This window comes from Sceloporus occidentalis, unplaced genomic scaffold (genome assembly GCF_023333645.1).
Source record: "Sceloporus occidentalis isolate IW3139 unplaced genomic scaffold, rSceOcc1.0.p SCAF_3, whole genome shotgun sequence".
Taxonomy (NCBI): domain Eukaryota; kingdom Metazoa; phylum Chordata; class Lepidosauria; order Squamata; family Phrynosomatidae; genus Sceloporus; species Sceloporus occidentalis.
The window spans coordinates 58,978,400-59,001,778 of NW_028316983.1; the positions used below are offsets into that span (position 1 = coordinate 58,978,400).

At 41.9% G+C, this 23,379-nt stretch overlaps 1 protein-coding gene across 1 annotated transcript in view; it reads left to right on the plus strand.

Annotated features, from left to right (window-relative positions):
* The first annotated feature begins 4,694 nt into the window (after window positions 1–4,694).
* Window positions 4,695–23,379, plus strand: part of PLEKHA6 (pleckstrin homology domain containing A6) — a 269,710-nt gene continuing 251,025 nt past the window's right edge. Inside the window, exon 1 of the mRNA XM_089514587.1 lies at window positions 4,695–4,774. The gene's annotated coding sequence lies outside the window, so the exon portion shown is untranslated. The remainder of the gene's footprint in view (window positions 4,775–23,379) is intronic.

The following is a 23,379-nucleotide window of genomic DNA, read 5'->3' on the forward strand; positions in this document are numbered from 1 at the left end:
TTCTTAAGGATCCTGTATGGTGTGAAATGGGAGGAGGTCAACGGGAGGGTTACACCATGAGTTAGCGCACCAGGTGACACCACCCCTAGGGATGCCACTGCCCTGAAGCCATGCCCTGCTTATGAAATGCAGCAGTTTGTTCCAGACGACATGGAGTAACATCTTGAGGTCACTCAGGAAACAGAGAAATGAGTTCTGCTGGTGCTCGGTGGCACCCTGGTTACAACCTGATGCATCCTGTTTCATACACAAGACCTAATTATGGTGGTGTCTGTGGCAGCAGTGCAGTCTTAGGTATTTCAAGATTATGGGGCAGCGTAGATAACTGTTTTTAAGCTATCTGACCTGGGGGCCTGGCAGAGTCCCCCTGCCCAGTGTGCCAAGGACTGGTACCATATTTGTGTCCATTGACTACAGCTGCTTCTTTCTTTTCTGGAAACTCATCAGGGAGCATAGCCAATGGCTTCCAGACCAGCACTATTTTGAGCAGCACCAGCTTCGACAGTATCAAATAAACTCTGCTTTCTAGACCAGTTCTGAGTTTCCTAACAAAACTTTAACTGAGAGCAATCCCCATTAAACATAACTGGAAATATGTCTGAGTAAACATGCATAGCATTGTGCTGTGAGGTGTCATCCCAGCAATTGTTGTTCCAGTGCACGTTGTTCATCACTGCTCATTTCCTGAGCTGGTAGCAGGTTTCTTTCAGTTAATACAGTGTTGTCAGTTCTACCATGATCTTCCCCTAGGGAACAGTGGGTTAATTTTAATGATTTGAAGAACATGATTTCAGTTCTGGGATGGAGCATGCAGTTCTCAGCCATCTATTTCATTAGTCCAGTGGAAATGAGTATGTCCAGTAAATGTGGGTAAGACTAACTTCAGGTACTGAGAAACCATCTTCATGGACAAGATCCAAAAGCTGTAGGAGTGTAACATCTTTCTCAGCACCAAACAAACTGACACATCCATCTGCTTCAGTTCAGCTTGGAAAAAGCCTTTCACTGAAGCCAATGGAAAGTTCTTTTTCAAGCTTAATTACAGCATGCTTGGGTGGTGTACATTCTTGGATGTAGGCATGTGTTATGTGTAGGTGTGTGTGTATATTATGAGTGAAAATGAGTATGTGTAGTGTGAGCATGTGTCAAGTAGTGTGACAGGAAGAAAATAAATTTCTTTGCAATGTGGAGAGATGTAATGTGGAAGAGAGTTCTGTGGATACTATGGGCTGCCAGAAAGACAAATAAATGGGTCCATGAACAAATCAAGACGCAACTCTCACTCTGTTGTTGTGCACTCAAGTCATTTCTGACTCATAGTGAACAAACCTATCATGGGGTTTTCTCTGCAAGAGTTGTTTAAAGGTATTTGATATGTCCATCTTCTTAGGCTGAGAGAGTATGACTTGCCCAAGGTCACGTAATGTATTTTCATGGTTGAATGGGGATTAAAATCCTGGTCGCTCAGAGTTCTAGACCAAACTGCTCTACTATACTGGCAATCAGCCTCTCATGAGAAGCTAAAATAACCAAACTGAGCATATTTTATTTTGGACATATTATGTGATGACATGATTCACTGGGAGAGGCAATAATGCTCAGTAAAGCAGATAGCAGTAGGAAAAGAAGAACTCAGTACAATTGGATTGACTTAATTGATGAAGCCACAAACCAGAGTTTGCAAGACCTGAAGCAGGATTACTGATTATCAGGGTTTGCTTCAATCTCTCATGCTTAATAAGTGATTGGTTCATAGAATCATAGAGCTGGAAGAGACCACAAGGGCCATCCAGTCCAACCCCCTGACATGCAAGAACTCCCAATCAAAGCATTCCTGACAGATGGCCATCCAGCCTCTGTTTAAAGACCTCCAGGGAAGGAGACTCCGAGAGAGTTTGTTCCACTGTCAAACAACACTTACTGTCAGGAAGTTCCTCCTAATGTTGAGGTGGAATCTCTTCTCCTGAAGTTTGCATCCATTGTTCCGCGTTCTAGCCTCTGGAGCAGCAGAAAACAAGCTTGCTCCCTCCTCAATATGACATCCCTTCAAATATTTAAACAGGGCTAGCATATCACCTCTTAACCTTCTCTTCTCCAGGCTAAGCATCCCCAGCTCCCTAAGTCGTTCCTCATAGGACATGATTTCCAGGCCCTTCACCATTTTAGTTGCCCTTCTTTGGACACGCTTCAGTTTCTCAATGTCCTTTTTGAATTGTGGTGTCCAGAACTGGACACAGTATTCCAGGTGGAGCCTGACCAAAGCAGACTACAGTGGCACTATTACTTCCCTTGATCTAGACACTATACTTCTATTGATGCAGCCTAAAATTGCATTGGCTTTTTTAGCTGCAGCATCGCACTGTTGACTCATGTTCAACTTATGATCTACTTGGACTCCTAGATCCCTTTCACATGTAGTCATGTTCAGCCGGTTGAACCCAACTTGATGGCAAATAAACAATGTGAAAATAAACATTAGAAAGAACTTCCTGACAGAATGAGTTGTTCGACAGTGGAACATGCTATTCAGAGAGTGGGGAGTCTCCTTCTTTGGAGGCCTTTAAACAGAGGCTGCATGGCCATCTCTCGGTGGTGCTTTGATTGTAAGTTCCTGCATGGCAGGATCAAGAAAGCAGTTCTTCAGCAGAGCCCAAGACTTGTTCCAGGGTAAGTGAGGGGGGATGAGCCCCATGAAGGTAAAAAGGCCCCAAAGTGGGTGACCCCTGTTCTTATTTGACCAGGTCAGGCAATGAGTGAAGGGACTGAAACCAACCAGCTGCATTGCTCCTGAGATCTTCTCTGGGGAGAGATGGCCTGTGATGCAAAGCCAGGGTGACCAGGTGTCCTCCTTGCCAGGACATATCCTACATGTCAACCTTCTGTCCAGAATGAATTCCAAAATGTCCTCCATTTGGAACGTGACTAAGAAGCAAGAATTTATATTTCTGTGAGTGTTTTTAGCTTTTATTTTTGAAATGTCTTCAATTTTTCTTGAATGCCCTACATTTTATGGTTCCTTGTCCTCCTTTGCAGTTATGACATCTGGTCACCCTGTGCAAAGCTCACCTTTTCAGTCAGATGATGCGTGTGCATGCAGCTAGGGGATGATGGGGCAAAACCAGCACAGAAAAGACGGCAACAGATTATTATGATTATACAGTTGACCCTCCACGTTTGTGGCTTTGACTTTTATGGATTTGATTCGTTGCAGTTTTATTAATATCTTCTTTCCAGGAATCTCTAGATCCCCTGGCACAACTCTGCCCGACATTGACCATAGAGTTGTGCTGGAGAACCTAGAAATTCCTAGAGAAAAGACTTCTCTAGCCATCTGTAGGTCCTCCATCAGGATTCTGTGATTAACTTCTGGCAGATGTTGACCACAGAGGTGTGCTGGAGGACCTGGAGATTCCTAGAGAGGTGTTCTCTGGAGGGAAAAAATAATTTTAAAACATTTTTATCTTTTTAAACTATTTGATATTTTAACATGTAATTTGCTGAAAGAACAGGTGGAACAACATGTGAACAATTACTGAACTACACTGCAGTATTTAATTGCAGTAATTTAATTCTCTTTTAATGTACTATTCGTTATGCTTTTCATTGTACTGTTTTTTAATGCTGTGGGCAAAGGGCGGGATATAACAACAACAACAACAACAACAACAACAATAGTGTCTTTTTTATTTGTGGTTTTCCCACATTCACGGGGGTGTGTGTCTTTCACCCCTATCCCTGGCAACCATGGAGAGTCCCCTGTATGTATTTATATCCTGCTTCCTCCCTCCCCCTAAAAAACCACTGGGACTCAAAGTGGTTTACAGTTTAAAAGAACAATACAAATGGGAGACATACAAAAATGATCATTAAAATAGAATTAAACTATTGGTATATTAAAACAGTTTTTTTTCCTAAAAACAATCCAGTTTGAAAAAGATAAAGACCCATATAAATGCTTGGACTGGCCAGATTTGGCTTGTTCCAAATTCCCCAACAGGGCTGGACATCATGCAGGGGAGGGGAGGAAAAGAAAGACCACCTCCAACCTTGAAGGAGCACATGAACACCCACCCACCCCTTTCCTCCATTCTCATCCCCCAGGGGTTCCAGAAGAAGCTGAGCTGGGAGGCTGGCTGGCAGGGTGATCGGGCGTCCTCCTTTTCCCGGACGCACCCTACACCTCAACCTTCTGTCCCTGAGGAAGGTCCAAAATGCTCTCCATCTAGTGCATGAGCAAGGAGCCTGCATTGGGATGGCTTGGAGCTTTGCAAGGTCCCCCTTGGGCTGCTGCATCCGCGCTATGGCTGCAAGAGTTAATCCCACTCTCTGGTCCTGCTGCTCCTAAATGACAGCTAGGCGTGGTCACGTGACGTTTAAATCCCCCTCCCCCGCCTCCTTTCAGAGAGTGCGCAGGGAGCATGCCCAGCTGGGGCTCCTAGGAAGGCAAGAAGGGAGGAAGGATGCTGGAGTCCGGAGCAGCATCAGCATCAGCATCACCTCCATCTCCTCCTCTGTCTTCCCTGGGCTATGAATGGAGGGCAGCTTGAGATGAGCAGCTAAGCCAGGAAGAAAGGGAGGGGAGAAGAAGAAGGAGAGGAGAAAGAGAGAGGGAGGGAAGGAAGGAATTCTCCAGGAGGAGGAGGAGGAGGAGGAGGAGGAGAGAAGGTGCCTTGGCAGAGGCTCTCAGTCCCTGAACCAAGGGAGATCGCCCTCCTCCTGGCTATGGCTTGGAAGCAACCCACCCTGGACACTCTGCCCCCGAAGCCCCTCCACAGTGAGTAGCAGCAGCAGCATTTCTCTTTTCCCAAAGGCACCCAATTGCTGGTGGTCAGAGGAGGAGAAGGGTGGCTGGGTGAGTGATGGGGGAGGCCAGCATCTGACAAGTGCAAGGGTTCCAGCTTCGTGGAGGAGGCTGAGGAGAGCCTGCCTTGTGGGGGATCGCGTGTGCAAAAGGACAAAGGATGAGCAGGCTTGGCAAAGAAGGAGGGTCAAGGGTGGGGAGGCGAGGAAGAAGATAGCTAGATTGCAGAGCATGCCGAGAAGCTGAGTAAAGATGCCCAGAGGAAAGTGGAGGGAGGGGTGTTGGATTGAGGGGCCCTTCAGAGTCCAGTACTTAACTTGCACCACTCAATCCACCCCCCTCCCTCTACCTGCCTCTGGGCATCTCTATCTAGCCTGGGCATCCTATGTAACCCGGCTGGCACAGCCTTGGGGCTAAATGTGCCCCAGAGTGCCTCCAACTGCTGCTTTTGCGGATCGCTTGCTGGAAGCTTGTAGGGCCAGCTCTTGTGGCCCACCGGATGCCTAGGGGTGCTCAAAGGGTTCCCTGCCAGACCCTGGGCCAGTATGGTGGCCAGACGTCTTCCTTTTCCAGGACCTCTCCTTCCCCATCCTCTCCTTCCCTACAGAAGAAACCCCCCAAAGCAAGACTGAAGTAGCACGGATTTGCATTTCTGTCTGGGTTTTGTTAGGTGGTCACGTCCTACGTTTGGTCCTCAAATGTCCTACATTTTGCAGCGCCTTGGCCTCTTGTGTGGTTAGAACATCTGTTCTCCCTGCCTGTGGTTTCCTCTCTTTCCTTTGATAGGATGTGACAGACCATCCGTGCTGTTTGGGATGGGATTCTGGGAAGCAAAAGATGGGGGCATTTTGAACATGGGGAGGAATGAAGTCGCAGCCCAGGCAGCAAAAGGCTTCCTGATGGTGTGCTCTTAATGGAGAAGATGCCTTTTCAGGGGGCTCAGAGAAGGAATCTGGCTGGGGTCTGTCATGTCCTGTGCAGAGAAGCATCTTCTAATATGATTGTGGAGAAAGAGAAAGGCAAGGAAAGCGGCAGAGGCAGAAGCATCTCCCTAAAGCCCTGGATACTGAAATGAATGGCTGTGCATGGTGGCGTATGGAGGAATTGGGGCTGCAGCACTGCAACATTACAGCTGCTGTCCTATGCATGCTTACCTAGGAGTAAACACCATTCATTTCGCTATGAAGAGCCTCTCACAGGGCTGAGCTGGAAGGCCTGCTCTGGGTAACCACTACAGTTACACACAGTTACACTACACACACACATATACAGCATGAGCATGCATTGCATGATCTTTATTGGAAAGGCTTCTGTGTCTGTTAGAAGGCAGAAGAAGATGGGATTTGGTGCTTCCGCCTGCAAATGGGTAGGCATACCTGGCAGCAAGTGGATACTATTTGGGTGATGGAATTGGTCTGGAGATGCATTAATTCTGCCTTCATTTAATAAGGGATACCCTGTGCAAATATTAATCTGGTAGTTTGGTTTCAGTTTGTGATGGAGGTGGGTTATATATCCTCTGCTCTAAACCTGGCCATGTACTTTTGCTTTTTTTTTTTTAAAATAAAATGGATTAGTCTATTGTACTTTAAAGAAGCCTTTGGTACTCTCTCTTTCTCTCTCTCTCTTGTGTGTGTCTGTGTTTTTGTTTTTGTTTTTTTATAATGAAGCCTTCCCTTTGAGCCTTCAGAATCAGGCAGAGTGAAGGCAATAAACAGAGTATAATTGGTTGTTAGGACTGTCCACTCCAGGTTGTCTACCCAGTGGACAACTACATGTTGTCACAAGGAGATGTATATCTTTTGAATTTAGATCAACGTGAGGGGATCTGACAATGAGTACAAGCACCTCATCTAATTTTAATGCTTTGATTTTTCAAGTATATATCTTGACTCTTGGATTTTTTTCAAAAAGCTGTGTGTGCCAATAGCTGCCACTGCTGCTAGGATCAACAAGAACTCTTAGATTTCAAGAAGATTGATCTGCCTTGGAGACCAAGAGGTTTCCTTAGTTCCAGTTGATAGCAGTCTGATCTTGATGCTGGATAATTTTAGTTCTGTTCCTCTTGGTATGAGAGCCTAATGCCAACCTTTGAGATAGCAGGCAGAAAACTCATGTTTCTCCTTTCTCAGCTACCCTGTAGATTGAACAAATAAATTTCCTTGCTTGCTCACTGTTGGGTCTAGTTTTTGATTTGGAAACTTGCAGCCTAGACATCTTGCAATCAATGGAGTTTGAGGCTCAAATCCTACCCCTGGGGATGCCTTCTCTGAGTCCTCCATCCTTCCCTGCACCACTGACGGAAACCAATCTGATTCTCTGCTTCTAGCAGTAGGGACGGTGACAGCAGCAACAGTAATAGCAGCAGCAAACAGCTCTAATTCATATCTTCTATTATTAGAGATTCTTAGCAAGCTTACATGGCCTAATACACAAACCAGTTAAGCAGGGATACTGATAAGCTGATTTAGCTCCATTATGTGTTTTAACACCCCAGTCCTTAAAACCATTACTTGGAAGTCATACTGATTGCAGTCAGGCTTGTAATGTGTTTAGTCAGGCTGGGGGTACAACTGTGCTTATAGACAAGTAACTGCTTTGTGGATCACAGTCTGATAAATGAATACAACGATACTAATATAGATGCAGGTTGAGCAAACCAGTGCCAGTCTGTTATTCTGAGCTTATCACTTTTAAATGCCCTCAAAGTGTTACAATTCATCACGTGTGGCTTGCCTATCTAACCTCTCTTTGAACTACTGAAATTGTGGTGTCAGCAACAGGAGGAATAAGTTGTTTCAGTTAATTTGAATGCCATGGAAGAAGATGGGGTTCATAGCCCTAGATCAGGAAACAATGTTTTTCATTTCTCTTTGCTTTATATGACATACTTGCCCTAAACCAACCTTGTAAACACTGAACAAGCACCTGTGTGATAGTCTGTTGTGAGTAAAATACACTCTTCAGGTGACTCAGTAGCGAACCTTTGATAAACTGAAGAGAATAGTTCCCTCCTCTCTTTTTCAGTCACCAGTATGCCACAAATGGTTAATATAGGCAAAAGTGGGCAGTTTTTAATGTGGATTTTTGGTAAACTAGTTACTTTTGCAGATTGATCTGTATCTGTTGAGAGAACCATTCCTCCCATACACTTTTGAGGGATTTGTTCCCCTTTTCATTCCATTTTTTATATTTTCACAAAGTGAAAACAGCCTACACAGTGGAGGCTAGTGGTTCCTATGTTAGTTGGATGGTGAATCTACTCTGGTTTTTAGACTAAGCTTTAAAGGAGCTTACCATGGTACTGAACATATTCTGGGCACAGTTTTCAGCACTTTGAATAGCTCAGTTAAAGTATGAATGGAAATCTGCTTCAGTAACACCAACTTTCACTAATGTACCATCGTGTCCCTCAACATAGGAGCTCTTTAATGACAGCTGAATGGCTTCTTTGAAATGGCTGCACTGCTTCTTCTTGCTTGTCCTCTGGAGATGTTGAGTTGATTCCCCCACTTATATGACTACATCTTCATAACTCAGCGTTTTCACCTTTTGGATGTGGGATAATGACACTGATCAAGGTCTTGATCTAAGACCAATATCTTTTTGGAGGTGCCATGACCCTGGTATTTACCAATCAGGTCTTAAAGGATAAATGATGGGACAGAGAGCCAGGCTTCTGTTACTAATTTTAAGGCTCAGTTCTTCTTCTTTTTACATCAGGATGGTTCAGATGCAAGTCCAAATATACAGAATTTAGGAATTATAAACTGCTTCCATGATAGTTGGTAATTTAGGTCCCTGTGCTTTTGAAAATGGGCAAGCCTAGCCTATTAATAAATGAAATTTATGCATTTGGGTTTTCTCCCAGATCATCTCAGCCATTCACTTATACACATTATGAAACTCCTTTAAGATCCCTTTAAAACAAATTGACTATCCTTTTCCAAGGTAATGTTTCTGCTGCAAGACTACATTGCTTTTTCATATATCAAAACTGTTATTATTTTTCCTTATCTGTCCTTACTAACTCTTTCTCATTTAGTAGGCCGGTGGTTCTTAAACTTAAACCTACGCCCTGAACGTCTTTTCTAAATTGTTTTATCAGCTGAGGAAGACCTGTGTTTTTGCTGTGGAATGCCTTGCTCATCACAATTGATTTTTATTTTATTTTTTTGCCCTGGGTACTCTGTGCCTAGGTATAATTTGTTGCCCCTCCTCAGACAAAAATATCTTGAATCAGTTCTGGTCTTACACATGAACGGAGAGTATGCACTCTTCTGTGGTTTCACAGTGCAGAAAATACTTACTATGGACAAGGAGAGCTTCTTCACTATTACTGATCCACTAACTGAACTAAAATTTAGAAAAGATACATGCTGGCTAAGGGATTCTGGGAATTTTAGTCCCAAAAGTACTTTTCCAGGCTCTGTGAAGAAGTGTACTTGAGAACACATTTTGAAAGCCATTTTGGTTTAAGGTGTCAGTGACTTTGCAACCCTGTGTGATCCCTGGGAATGACATCTGCCCCTTGACCCAGAAAGCCCCAAAGCCTATTATTTATCTCCCAGAGTTCTGCTTGGCTTGGAATATCATGCACCAGATGGCAATTGTAATGTTTAAGTAATCCACCCAGAAGATCAGAGAGTCAAATGAAACAGAGTGTGCCAGATCCTGTCTGAAACTCACTAGAAAGAAGAATACAAAGAAGACCACAGATACAAACAACTTTATGATTCTAAGCTATGAAACGTTCTCTTTGAGGATTCAGTACATTTGGTGGTGATGCTAGCTTTTGCCTTGTTAAAGTATCGTAAGGGGTTAATCTCATTCTGAAGTGCAAGGGGAAAGGAAATTTATGGTAATGGACGAAGATATTCTGTTTACTGGAGATGGGGAACTGGGATTGACTAAAAGATCTTGAGGAACAACCCTTGTGGGCAGAAAGGAAGATGTGGAATCATTACTATTTTAGCTAGTAGAAGGCTTTCATGCTGAGTTCATTATTGTTCATGTGGTTGGTGGCCTCATATTAATGAACCCCCCACTGACTTTGTATTCTAGGAGTTGGTTGGAAAGGAGGCAGAATGAGTCCCTTAGGAAGAGTGAGATGTTTTTCATACAGATGCAAAAAACCCCAAACCCAGCTCCTCCCCCAATGGAATTAATTGCCTCCTGTTTCCCCAAATAGGCTTAGAACTGTCAGAACTAATTTTCCTATCTGGTGTTTGCAATGTGTGTAGCATCATTGAACAGAGGAGCATATTCTCTTGTGGGGAAAGGGAGATTACTACAGGGTGTAAGGTACACTTGTTTTGCTCTCTCCTGCCCAATCCTTTGTCATTCTGTAACTGTCTTCAAAAGTCTTTCTTCTGCTTTGAGAAAAGTGAAATGAGGACAGAGCAAGCTGTGTGACAAATGGCTTTCAAGCAATTGCCATCCTGGTAGCAGGCAGCCTGCCAAGCCATTTAAGCCCAATAATAATATAGTTCAACAAATCTGAAGCCACCTAGAAAAACAGCAGCATTCAGATTGCTGACAGGCACACATGTTTAGTTCTTCACGCTTGGACTCAAAAGCTTTTTTTCCCCTGCATGAATAAGAGGCCATTGAGCTGTATGCTTAATCTATTCTAGCCTGTAGAGGGCAGAGGTAAATATTCATAATTTACCTCCATAGTGGAGAGACACTGTGGTACAGTGGTTCCATGCCTACCTGCAGCCATTTCCAGAAAGTGGTGATGGTGGGATGGAGTGGGGAGTGCTCTCCTTGACCCAATGGCAATTTGGTCCCATAAAGAGACATTTTATGTTTCATGCTTTTCAACCTGGATGTATTATTGTAATGTGTCATACATTCAGCTCAAAGTGGTCATACTTTTAACAGTTTAGGAGCCAAATATATAATGGCAAAAGAGGACTCTGTTTTTTCTGTGTCCACTTTGCTTGGGTAAGAGCTTAAAATTTTAAAGTGTGAGTCATTTCTTTTGGTCACTGGGAGGAGGAAGAGCTAGAAGACATTCTACAGAACTGCTGGTAGAGGACTTCCAGAGAATTTTTCTTTTCACATTCATTTTCATTTTTTATAGTCAAGGAGGGTTTGAAGTACAGAGGAGAAGGTCACCTGGGCACAGTGTTGGAGGACATCTCCTTCAATTTTATGTTGGGAAATGTAGTTCTTTCTTGAGGATTGTTAGAAAACTCAGGAAAGTAAGCAAGATTGTTTAATCTCACTAGCAGAGCTTACACAGCAGAAAATGGCGCAAGCAGGAAAAACTTTAACTAGCTCACTCCTCTCCCAGCCACGTGTCCCCAATAAAACACACACTCACTTGGTTAAAAGTGAAAAAAAGAAATAAGTTTACTTACAAAATCATGTGTACGAAGAGATACACAGGTCTAGCTTCATGTTGCAAGAAAAATGAGGTAGAAAAGGTAGTCTCCATGCATCTTAAGAAAGATGCTCCCTCAGCATGCTTCCGCTGTGGAGATAGACATGCTGTTGTGTTTGCAAGCAAGTTAGTACTAATGGCGATTCATCTCTGCTGCTTCTTCACTCAAGACAAAGGAAATTAGGTGTCCTCATGGTAAACAGGAAATGAGGAGGGGTTTTGTTATTAAGCAATGAACTACCATAGACATGCATTACTAGAAAGTCTCAGCATGCAAACCATCGACATGCATTACTAGAAAGTCTTAGCATGCGAAGTTGCTATATCCCAACACCCCTTCTCAACTGAGCATGCCCCCAACCCATCTTGACTCGTAGGTTCTTGAAACCATCTCTCGGTAATGGTTTGGTCAAAAGGTCAGCTGTCATCTCAGCAGTCGGACAGTAGGTCATCTTTATCACACCTTTCTTCGTTAGACTGCACACATGATGCATCTTTATTTCAATGTGTTTGCTTTGTCCACTTATATTTTCTGTTTGTGAAAGTTTGATGCAACTCTGGTTATCTTCAAATATCTCAATTGGCTTTTTCTCATTAATTCCAAAGTCAGCGAACAGTTGATCAAGCCACTGCAGTTCTCTACAAACTTCCGATGTGGCTATATACTCTGCTTCTGTGGATGATAGGGCCAATATATCTTGTTTGCGACTGGCCCAAGAAATAGGTCCATTGCCATAAAGAAACAAATATCCACTGGTGGAACAGCGATCTGTGGTGTCATTGCCCCAGTCTGCATCAGTGTAACACACAAGACTTGGATTATTGCTGGCTGGCAACTTCAGTTGAAGATCCATGGTTCCTTTTTGCTTTGTATCTTGCTATTCTCTTTATAGCTGTCCAATCCTTTTGGGTAGGTGAACTGACCTTTCTGCTCAATATTCCTACAGCAGCAGCAATATCCGGTCTAGTATTTGTAGTTAGGTACAGAAGTTTTCCTATTGCAGTTCTGTATAGGCCATCGTCTGGTAAAAGTTCTCCTTGTTCATTGTTCTTAAGAAAGCCTGGTACCATCGGTGTTGCTACAGGATGTGCATCCTGAAGTCCCAAAGTTTCTAGGAGATCTGTGATCTTCTGCTTTTGGCATAGTAGAAAAGATCCGTCTTGTTCTCTTTGAATTTGTATGCCTAGGTAGTATGTGGCATTTCCCACTTCCTTTAGTTCAACTTCTTTATTCAGGTGATTTACAATTTCAGCATAGTCTGTATCTCTCTGAGTAGCTATGATCAGGTCATCAACATATGTCAGAATGTAAGTCAAATGTCCATCTTTGGTTCTTGTGTATAAGCATCTGTCTGCTTCTCCTTGTTGAAAGTCCAACTGTTTCAGCATCTCATCTAGTTTCTCATTCCATGCTCAGGAGGCCTGTTTCAGCCCATAGAGCCCCTTCTCAAGCTTGCAGACTAGATGTGGTTTGTCTGAGTCTACAAAGCCTGGAGGTTGCTTCATGAAAATGTCCTCTGTAATCAGGCCATGTAAAAATGCAGTTTTCACATCAACATGTCACACATGCATTTGTTTTGAAGCAGCTAGGCTGAGAAGCAGCCTTATTGTGGTATGTTTGACAACTGGTGAACAGGTCTCATCAAAGTCTTCTCCATATTTTTGTGAGAAACCTTGTGCAACAAGTCTTGCCTTGTAGCGTTCAACTTTGCCTTCTGCATCTTGTTTTAGTTTGAACACCCATCTGGATCCTATGGCTTTCTTTCCTGGTGGGAGTTCTGTAAGTGTCCATGTTCCATTTTTGTGTAAAGCATCTATTTCCTCTTCTGCAGCTTTTCTCCATTTATTTGCCTCATCAGTAGGCATTTTTTCAATTTCTTCTATGTTTCTGGGTTCTCTAGGTAAAGTTGACTTTGTAAGGAAAGAAAATCATGTGGGTGGCACACCTCTGTTGGGTCGTAGCGGAAGCGTCCCGGGCCCATAACCTGTTGGGAAATGTAGTTCTTTCTTGAGGATCGTTATTTTATACTTTACTTTTCACTACTCCCTTAAGGGGCTTGTGGGGACTTGCTCAGAGGAAGTGGGTTAGAGACTTGCCTCTGGAAGCAGCTAGTAGCCAGGAGCTCTGTACATAACTATAGCCCCAGTTGATTGAGCTTGCTAACAGAGTTTGGGGAGAAAGGCCAGGCCCACAGGGATTCTTTACACTGGTGTTTAGCAGGGGAAGCCCACAGTCTTGTTTCAGTGCCTCCTTAAGACTTCTCAGTATGGATACTGAGGAACCTGCTGCAGTCATCTGCAACACTTGTGGGATGTCTATCTTCTTGCCTACAGATGTGGGGAAGTTGGTAGCCCTTAGAAGAGAAAGTCCAGCAGCTGGAGGCCCAGGTAGCTACATTTCAGCATCATAGGGAGCAAGAGTTTTTCCTGACCAGAACGGACCAGACAGTCCTGAACGGGAAACACACAAAGGAAGTTGCTGGGGAGGCGGCGGCCATGTCACATACAACAGAAATAGATAGTTGGAGGAATGTCACACACAGAAGTAGGGAAACCAGGGAATGTTCTGTGAACTTGCAGCTGCAGAACTGATTTGAATCTCTCTCCATTATCAAGGATGATGAGGAAGGGCAGCAGGGACAGACATTAGGGACAGAGCAGGGGACCCTGACAGTAGCACCAAAGGGAACGGCTGCTGCTAAGCCTTGGAGGAGCTGTGTGATGGTCATGGGGAACTCCTTGCTGAGAGGCACTGAACCAGTGGTTTGTGAGCCTGACAAGATGCCTCAGGAGGTGTGCTGTCTCCCTGGGGCAAAGATCCGTGATGTGACAGAGAGGCTGACAAGACTTGTCAAGTCTACTGATTGCCACCCCTTTCTTTTGGTTCATGTGGGAACCAATGATACCGCAAGGCACAGCCTTCAGCATATCATAAGGGATTATGAGGCTTTGGGTAAGAAGCTGAAAGAGATGGATGCACAGGTTGTCATCTCATCTCTTCTCCAAGTCGAAGGGCATGGTCCAGGAAGGGAGAAAAAAAGAGCAGAGGTGAATAACTGTCTCCGGACATAGTGCCGCCAAGAACGGTTTGGATTTTTGGATCATGGACTGAGGTTCCATGAGGAGGGACTTCTGGCAAGGGATGGGTTGCATCTCACACCAGTTGCCAAAAACGTTTTTGCCCGTAGTCTCAAAAATTTGATCAGGAGGGCTTTCAATTGAGTTATGTGGGGGAGGGAGACAGTATCCTGGAAGGCAAAAGGGATGGAGAAAATAGTCAAACTGTCATAGAAGGAACAAGACAAACAGTTCAAGGACCCCAAAGTGGAAGGCAAAAATACTTGCACAGGCAGCAAGTAAAGGGGACCCATGGTCTAAGACAGGGGTAGGCAACCTGCGGCCCGCGGGCCGGATGCGGCCCGGCAAGGCCTTGGGACCGGCCCCAGCCTGGTCCTGCTGCCGATTGCCACCGGGGCCTTTAGGGGGCAATTGTCTATAGAAGCCTCAGAAACATGCATTTATATTAACATTTTTTTAAAAATCAGCAAATTTTTTCACGTGTCCTCCATTTTTTTTTTAAATGTCTTCTATTTGAAAATTTTGTCCTACATTTGTCCTGGTTTATTTATATATTTAATTTCTTTTAAAAAATTATTTAATTATTTATTTTTTGGCTTCGGCCCCCCAGTTGTCTGAGGGACAGCAACCCGGCCCCTGGCTCAAAAAGGTTGCCTACCCCTGGTCTAAGATGTCTCTACACTAATGCACAGAGCATGGGGAATAAGCAAGATGAACTTGAACTCCTAGCACAACAAAGCAAATATGATATAACAGGCCTAACTGAAACCTGGTGGGATGAGTCTCATGATTGGAATGTAGAAATAGAGGGGCATAACCTTTTCAAGAGAAACAGGGCAAACAGGAAAGGAGGAGGAATAGCCTTATATGTTTACACCAGGGACATTTACACCAGTGAAGAGATCCAGGACATCAATCCTGGAAGCCAGATGGAGAGCATCTGGATAAAAATTAAAGGGGAGGGAAACAACAAGGATGTTACTGTGGGAGTCTACTACAGACCCCCAAGTCAGACAGAGGAATTGGATGGTGCCTTTCTAGAACAGATGACTACAAATTCAGAAAGGAGAGATGTAGTAGTAATGGGTGACTTCAACTATCCTGATATTTGCTGAAAGTCACACTCAGCAAAATCCTCAAGGTCTAGCAAATTCTTCACTTGCCTTGGAGACAGTTTCATTGTCCAAAAGGTGGAAGAGGCAACAAGGGGGTCAGCTATTTTGGATCTGATCCTAACCAACAGGGATGACTTGGTTAATGGGGTGCAAGTGGTAGGATCCTTAGGTGGGAGTAACCATGCACTCCTGGAGTTATACAATAGAAAAGAGAAGCCAGGCATAGTCAGACACACATTCTAGACTTTAGGAAAGCTGATTTTAGTAAACTTAGAGAAATACTGGGGGTGATCCCGTGGTCAGGAATACTAAAGGAGAAGGGAGTTCAAGATGGATGGGAGTTTCTCAAGGGGGAGATACTGAAGGCACAATTTTAAACAGTTCCAGTGAGGAAGAAAAATGGGAGATGTCTCAAGAAACCAGGATGGATGACTAAGGAACTTTCAACTGAACTGAGTTTCAAAAGGAATTTAGTATTTCTAAGATATTTCTTGGAATTGTATAAAGAAACAACCGAAAAAAAGACAGTGATAGAAAAATACCTGTATGCCCAAGAAATTAAAAAGTTGACTCCTGAGCAGAGACAAATATTGAATGCTCCTATTAAGTTGCAGGAAGTGTTGGATGCAATCCATAGCTCAAAGAAAGGGAAATCTCCAGGGTTGGACGGCTTTACCAATGAATATTATAAACTATATGAAAAAGAATTAGGATCTCCATTGTTTGAAACAATGAATGAGATTTTGGAAACCAAAACACTGCAAACATGGAATTGGGCTAACATAATTTTAATACCTAAAGGAGATAAAGAAATGTTAGAACCAAAAAATTATAGACCAATCTTGCTTTTAAATTCAGACTATAAATTATTGGCATCAATTTTGGCAGAGAGATTAAAAAGAATTTTGGCTAATTGGATACATCCCGATCAAAACGGTTTTCTCCCTAACAGGAAAATTAAAGACAATATTAGAAATTTATTAAATATAATTGAGATTCATGAAAAAAATGTTAACAAAAATATGGCAATGATATTTTTGGACACGGAGAAGGCCTTTGATAATGTTAGATGGGATTTCATGTTTGCGGTGTTGAAAAGGATGGAGGTTGGTGGAAATTTCTTAAACTGGATTACGAAAATGTATGACAATCAAGAAGCATATGTTTCAATCAATGGAGAAAAGACAAAGATGTTCAAGATTACTAAAGGAGTTAGACAAGGTTGCCCTCTTGCCCCACTATTGTTTATAGTGACATTAGAGGTTATGTTGAATAGGATCAGGAACGACACTTTAATTGAAGGAGTGAGGGTGAAAAATCAAAATTATAAATTGCGGGCTTACGCTGACGATGTAGTGCTTACTATATCTAATATTCTTGAATGTACTGATCACCTAATGAAGATCCTTAAGGATTATGGTAAAATTTCAGGTTACAGGATTAATCAAACAAAAACAATGATGTTAGCTATGAACATATCTGATAAAGATATTGAAAGAATAGTGGAGAAATCAGGCTTTCAAAGGAAGAAACAGGTAAAGTGTTTAGGAATAATTATGTCAGTGAAAAACACAGAATTATATCAAAATAATTACACAAAAATGTGGAAGGAAATTAAAATGGACCTGAGCAGGTGGCAACATTTACAAATTTCGTGGCTAGGTAGAATAGCCGTGATAAAGATGGTCGTGCTACCCAAATTGATGTTTCTATTTCAAAATATACCTATAATTACGAAAAACAGGATTTTTAAGGACTGGAATAAAGATATCTCAAAATTTATTTGGCAGAATAAAAAACCTAGAATTAAAGTAAAGACTATGCAAGATAGGACTGAAAACGGTGGTTTGAGCCTTCCTAATTTAAAGTGGTACTTCTACGCATGCGTATTAGATTGGGTGACCGATTGGTTTAAATTGGGTGATTATAGAAATTTGGTGTTGGAAAGTCATGGGCTGAAATTTGGATTACACGCTTATTTATTTTATGATAAAGTCAAAGTGGACAGGGACTTTAACAATCATTTTGTTCGTAAAACTTTATTGCGAATTTGGCTGAAATATAAACAAAGATGGTGCTCAAAAATTCCACCGTGGGTATCCCCAGGAGAAGCTTTTTTAAAGAGGGAAGTATATAGTGAAAACAAATGGATCAGATATAGTGATATAATTAAGTTACACCAAGGTAAACAAAAACTTAAATCACAGGAGGAAATTGCTGATGAGGGTTTTGTACTAAATTGGTTCTCATATAGACAACTGTGTGAAAGATTCAAAATGGATCAAAAAGTTTTTGGTATTGCTCCTGCTATCCCAGAATTGGAAAAGATTGTTAAAAATGACCCAAAAATAAAAAAGATATCAAAATTTTATAATTTGATTTTGAAATTTGAATTGGAGGAAGAGGATAGCAAAGACTGGGCCCAGTGCTGTTCAACATCTTTATCAATGACTTGGATGACAGAATTGCGGGTATACTTATCAAATTTGAAGATGACACCAAATTAGGAGGAGTAGCTAATACTCCAGAGGACAGGATCAAACTTCAGAATGACCTTAATAGATTAGAAAGCTGGGCCAAAGCTAACAAAATGAAATTCAACGTGGAGAAATGCAAGGTACTGCACTTAGGGAGGAAAAATGAAATGCACAGATATAGAATGGGGGACACCTGGCTGAATGAAACTATGTGTGAAAGGGATCTAGGAGTCCAAGTAGACCACAAGTTGAACATGACTCAACAGTGTGATGCAGCAGCTAAAAAGGCCAATGTAATTTTAGGCTGCATCAGTAAAAGTATAGTGTCTAGATCAAGGGAAGTAATAGTGCCACCCTATTCTGCTTTGGTCAGGCCCCACCTGGAATACTGTGACCAGTTGGGGACCACAATTCAAAAAGGACATTGAGAAACTGGAACGTGTCCAAAGGAGGGCGACCAAAATGGTGAAGGGTCTGGAAACCATGCCCTATGAGGAATGCCTTAGGTGGGGATGTTTAGCCTGGAGAAGAGAAGGTTAAGGGGTGATATGATAGCCCTGTTTAAATACTTGAAGGGATGTCATATTGAGGAGGGAGCAAGCTTGTTTTCTGCTGCTCCAGAGAACAGGACCCGGAGCAATGGATGCAAGCTACAGGAAAAGAGATTCCACCTCAACATTAGGAGGAACTTCCTGACAGTAAGGGCTGTTTGACAGTGGAACAAACTCCCTCAGAGTGCAGTGGAGTCTCCTTCCTTAGAGGTCTTTAAACAGAGGCTGGATGGCCATCTGTTGGGGATGCTTTGATTGAGATTTCCTGCATGGCAGGGGGTTAGACTGGATGGCCCTTGCGGTCTCTTCCAAGTCTATGATTCTATGATTTTATAATGGGGTGTCTTTCTCTACACCAGCACATTCTACACATGTTTTGAGATTGCATGAAAAATCTCTTCCCAAAATCTCTTCCTTATTAGAATTATGTGACAATAAAAGGTAGGACTTTTTGGTGAAGTTACCACAGATATGGAATTAATGTTTTTAAAAAGAGTAAAAAATAGGTGTGCATGGTCCCTAAAATGAATTGCTGTATTTTCCTTCCTTCCTTTCTTCCTTCCTTCCTTTCTTTCTGCTTATTTCCCCAGGCATTTTAATTTAATTTCAGTTTAACTTTAATTTGCTTTAATTTGATCTATGTTTGCTGCCTTATTTTATTTGTAATGTTATTATTTTATTGCAGAATTTAGTGTCATATCGTACACATCATTTTATAATCATTTATACCATTAAGTCATTTCATTATCATCATTACACATTACACATTTTAATCTTTAAAATTTATATATTTAAATTTCTTGTTAAATATTTGTTGGTATATGGAGGTCATTTTTCAAAGGAAAAGTACAGGGGGCCTCCCCATCCTCTTGGTTTTTTTTTTTTTTTTTTTTTTTTTTTTTTGCTGTTTTTAAGATCAGCCTTGATTTCTCTGATATATTTTAATGATTAATTTCAAACCCTGAATGAGTACAGTCATGGAAAAGTGGTAGTGGAAAAATCTTTCTTTATTTTGTGAATTACAAAAATCACTAGTGGTAGACTTCATATTATATTTAAATAAAAGTAAATGTATTTTGTTTACTTTAGGCAAATTATTTTTATTTTAAAGTGTATAAGGAAGTGGAGAGGCTATGCAATTTAAATAACAGAGCAGATGATGTTTCAAAAACACTATGATTTGAGTGCTCTTCTGAAGTGCACTGCACAAAATGGCTTCTTTTGTTTTCCCTGAGTTGTGTATGGGCTGGAGAGATATATCTTTGGTTTGGGGGTGGTGTGGGGGGACAAAAAGGCAGGTGCAAAGCAATGGCATGCTTTTTGCAATACCTGTAAAATGGTTATCTGTTAATTTTTTTGTGGGTTGTTTGGGCTGTTAATCTTTGTGGCTTACTCATGTTTTGTAAAATGAGGATTGATTTTGACTATGAAATACATACCTCTTGCAGTCTTCTACCCCTGCATTTTCTTTGCGTTGAATACTCCACATGGAATCATATTAGAAGCTTGTTATCACCTGGACAGCTTTGTTTTCCTCATTACAGAAAATCTATGACAGGATTACTTGAGACTGTTCTGTGCCAGGTTATTATTTTTTTTTTTGGTAACTTTAAAATGCAACATTGCTGTTATCTGTCACTGCAGTGTGCCCTTACCTTAAGCCAGCACCATGCAATAGGCTGTTAAAATAAATATGACTAAGACATTAAAGAACCAACCTAACTGGAATCAAAGCAAATACGCTAACCCCTAGTCAGTTTGGCATTATGTATTTGTGAGCTGGTTCCCACTGATAATGCAAAATTCAGAGCTCTCAAGGCCACATAAAAAATTCAGCCAAGGCTTAGCTAACCTCAGTAGATCTAGATTTGAATTGGGCATGGTGTTGTTTATTTCTCATACCTTAGTTTCCAAGATCTTCTGACCATGCAGAAGAGTCAGCATGGTAGTTATGTTTGTTTTCTGAGTTCCCATAGTAACCAAAGGGAAGGAATAACTGGTCTTGAGACAGCTTGGAAATATGGAAGAAGGGAATGATAAGTCTTAAAAATTAATGGTGCCAGAGAATAAAAATTGTGCTTATAGGACTGGCTTAAATATTTATCTGTCTAACCCAGAAATTGCAAGAATGATCCCCTATTGGACAGCTATGATGTGTAAGGCAGCGTGCCATAGTATGATATGGACCAGCTGCCTTGCATGGAGAATATCTGTACTAGTGCCAGACAGTCTTTTTGCTGATATGTAGTGTTGTGGAATTTTCAGTTTGATGCAGGCAAGCTGAGGTGAACCATGTGGTGACTTTGGCACTATTTGCTCAGGTAGTGGTGATATGTGTTATACCCATGAGTCTGGAAAGGTATATGTATCTGAAGTTGAAGTAAATTATCCTGGAATAATGCTGGACATCTTAAAATATGCATTAATATTTCAATATAAATGTGAGCAGCATTCCTTGCTGCTATTCTTGCATTCCCTGTGCAGTGATTACAGTTGCTTTCTTGATACAAAAATACATGTTAATGGCTTTTCCATTGGCTTTCAGATGTTCCACTTTTCCAGCTGAATATTTGGTGGTTGAGAAAATATAACGCATCTCCTTAAAGTTCTGCCAAGCACAAATGCTACTGAAGGAGTACAAACTATCCACTGTTCTTGGGATTTGAAACTCTACACAGATTTGTTATTACTGATTGGTAGCATGCTGCAGTGTAATAAGATGCTGTTATGATGCCCCTTTTGCTTTCTCCCAGGGTAGAATAAGTCTGACGTATTTTTTCCAGGATGTGAGGAAATCTCTCTGTAGCATGAAGAGAATTGAAACCCTATGCTCATTTAGATTGCTGAGAAGAACTGGAAGCTCATGTAGTCTGGCTCTCTGAAATGTAAATGTTTCTAGAAGATATATTCACAGGGTCCAATTATACTGTGACACAAGCAAAAGAGCAGAACTTCAAAAAACTCCTGTTTTGGACAACAGCTTTCAGAGGTTCCCAGTGGCCATGCTGACTGGGGGATTCAGGGAGCTGTAGTTCAAAACAGATTTTTTCCTTGCTCTGCAAAACTGAGACCAAGGAGCATTATGGAGATACAATTTCAGATCATAGAATGACTGTTTTTGTGCTGTATTTGGTTCATACATGCTAATTTTGCACATTCAGATTGCTTGCACCCCAGGTATGTGTGTTAACGTGTTCCTACATGTGTGGTTTAGGCCATTGTTATTCAAACTGATGGCCCCTGGACCATGGCTGGCCACAGAGATATCAGATGGTGATCCCTGGAGATTTTCCAGGAAGAGAAGCCCATGTTAATAATATGGCGTAAAAATGGTACCAAATCCTGGCACAATGGGGGAGAGGGAATACCTGCCCTACATATCAGATAGCTTGAGAAGCACTAGTTTTGGTTACTTGTGGTTATAGTAGGTCAATATTGTCCCTACTCTTCTTTATTTGCTGGAGCTGGTCATCTAAAATCAGACACTTGAAACCATATTCACTGCTAATCACTTTACCTCCTCCTATTGGCTGGTTTCCATCTTGCAGTCTAAAGGGCAGCTTTTGTTGGCTATTCTTGTTCTAATCGCTAACATAAGTTCAGAGTGAGGTTATGTAGCTGTCTGGCTGCAAGGGAATGTGTGCATTTTATCTCCAGACCCTGTTCATTCTTCAGCCCAGACCTGATGTCAGGCAGCAAATAATTCTGTGCAAACACTAGCGAGACATATGCATTATGGTTTAATCCTCCCTTGTGACTAGCATGAAGGCCCTAATCCTTTGGTGTTACTGAAAGCGGGTTTTGTGCATGTGGCTATGTAATTGTAGAACAAAGAAGAATGTATCTCACTCCTTTAGAAAGTACGTTTTGGATAGGCAGATGTAGGTCACTTTATTTCTCCCAACATGTAGTTACTCTGGCTGTTGCTGAGTGATGTGAATGAAAGCAGAGTTCAGTTGATCATGGATTCTATGGCCACTATATGTTCGAGAAGTTTAAGGATCTATACTCTATGTTGGCTGAAAAAGTCCTATGCAGAACTTGAAAAAATTACTTTTTCGGCTACAGTTCCTAGAACCTCCCTATGACCACAGGGATTCTCGTACTGTAGCCTGTCCAAACTTTGGTCTTATGCAGACCCTATCAAGCAATTTCTGTTACATGTTTACTGATCACAAAAGTCAGGACAACAGCAATCACAAAATCCAGCATCTATGAATGTGTCCATTACAGTAAGTTTTGGCAGCCTTTTTTTGGAAGATGCTGGGATGGCTGTACAGTCAACACTCTGTATCCACAGATTTTGAAGCCTTGGATCCAACCATCCATAGCTTGAAAATATATATTTTAAAAAATTACCAAAAACAAAGCTTGATTTTGCCATTTTATATAAGGGACACAGCTTTACAAGTATATAATGAGACTTCAATGGGATGCGGTGGCTTAGCGGTTAAGACACACACAACTAGAAAAAGTTGTCAAAGGGGAAATTTTCACCTTTAATGCGACTTGAGCATCCACGGATTTTTCTGCACCATGTGCCACCTCATGGGGAGGTCCTAGACCCAAACTCCAGTGGATACCAAGGGCCCACTGTACTATTAGGTATGATTAAGGCATCCACCTGAGGTGGCACATATTAAGGAATGAGATGCAACAACAAGGTGCAGGAAGGCAGAACTCTGTTGCTACATGGCCTGTGTGTTGTGTCAAGTGCAATGGAAAATGCTGCCCCAGATCTAAGAGGTAGCTTCTTTTTCTAACCAATTTCTCCATTGTTCTCTGCCTACAAAGATGCCTGTGACCTCACTGGAATGGAGACATGTTGAATTGCAAAAGAGGGGTCCCTGTTGGGATGCAAAGATGCAAATGGACTTTAAATTTTCTGGACTTTGAAAATCTCCTCATTGCTGCATGGCCAGAAGGCGGAGGAGCCTTCCTGCACAAGATATCCTCCCTATCATAA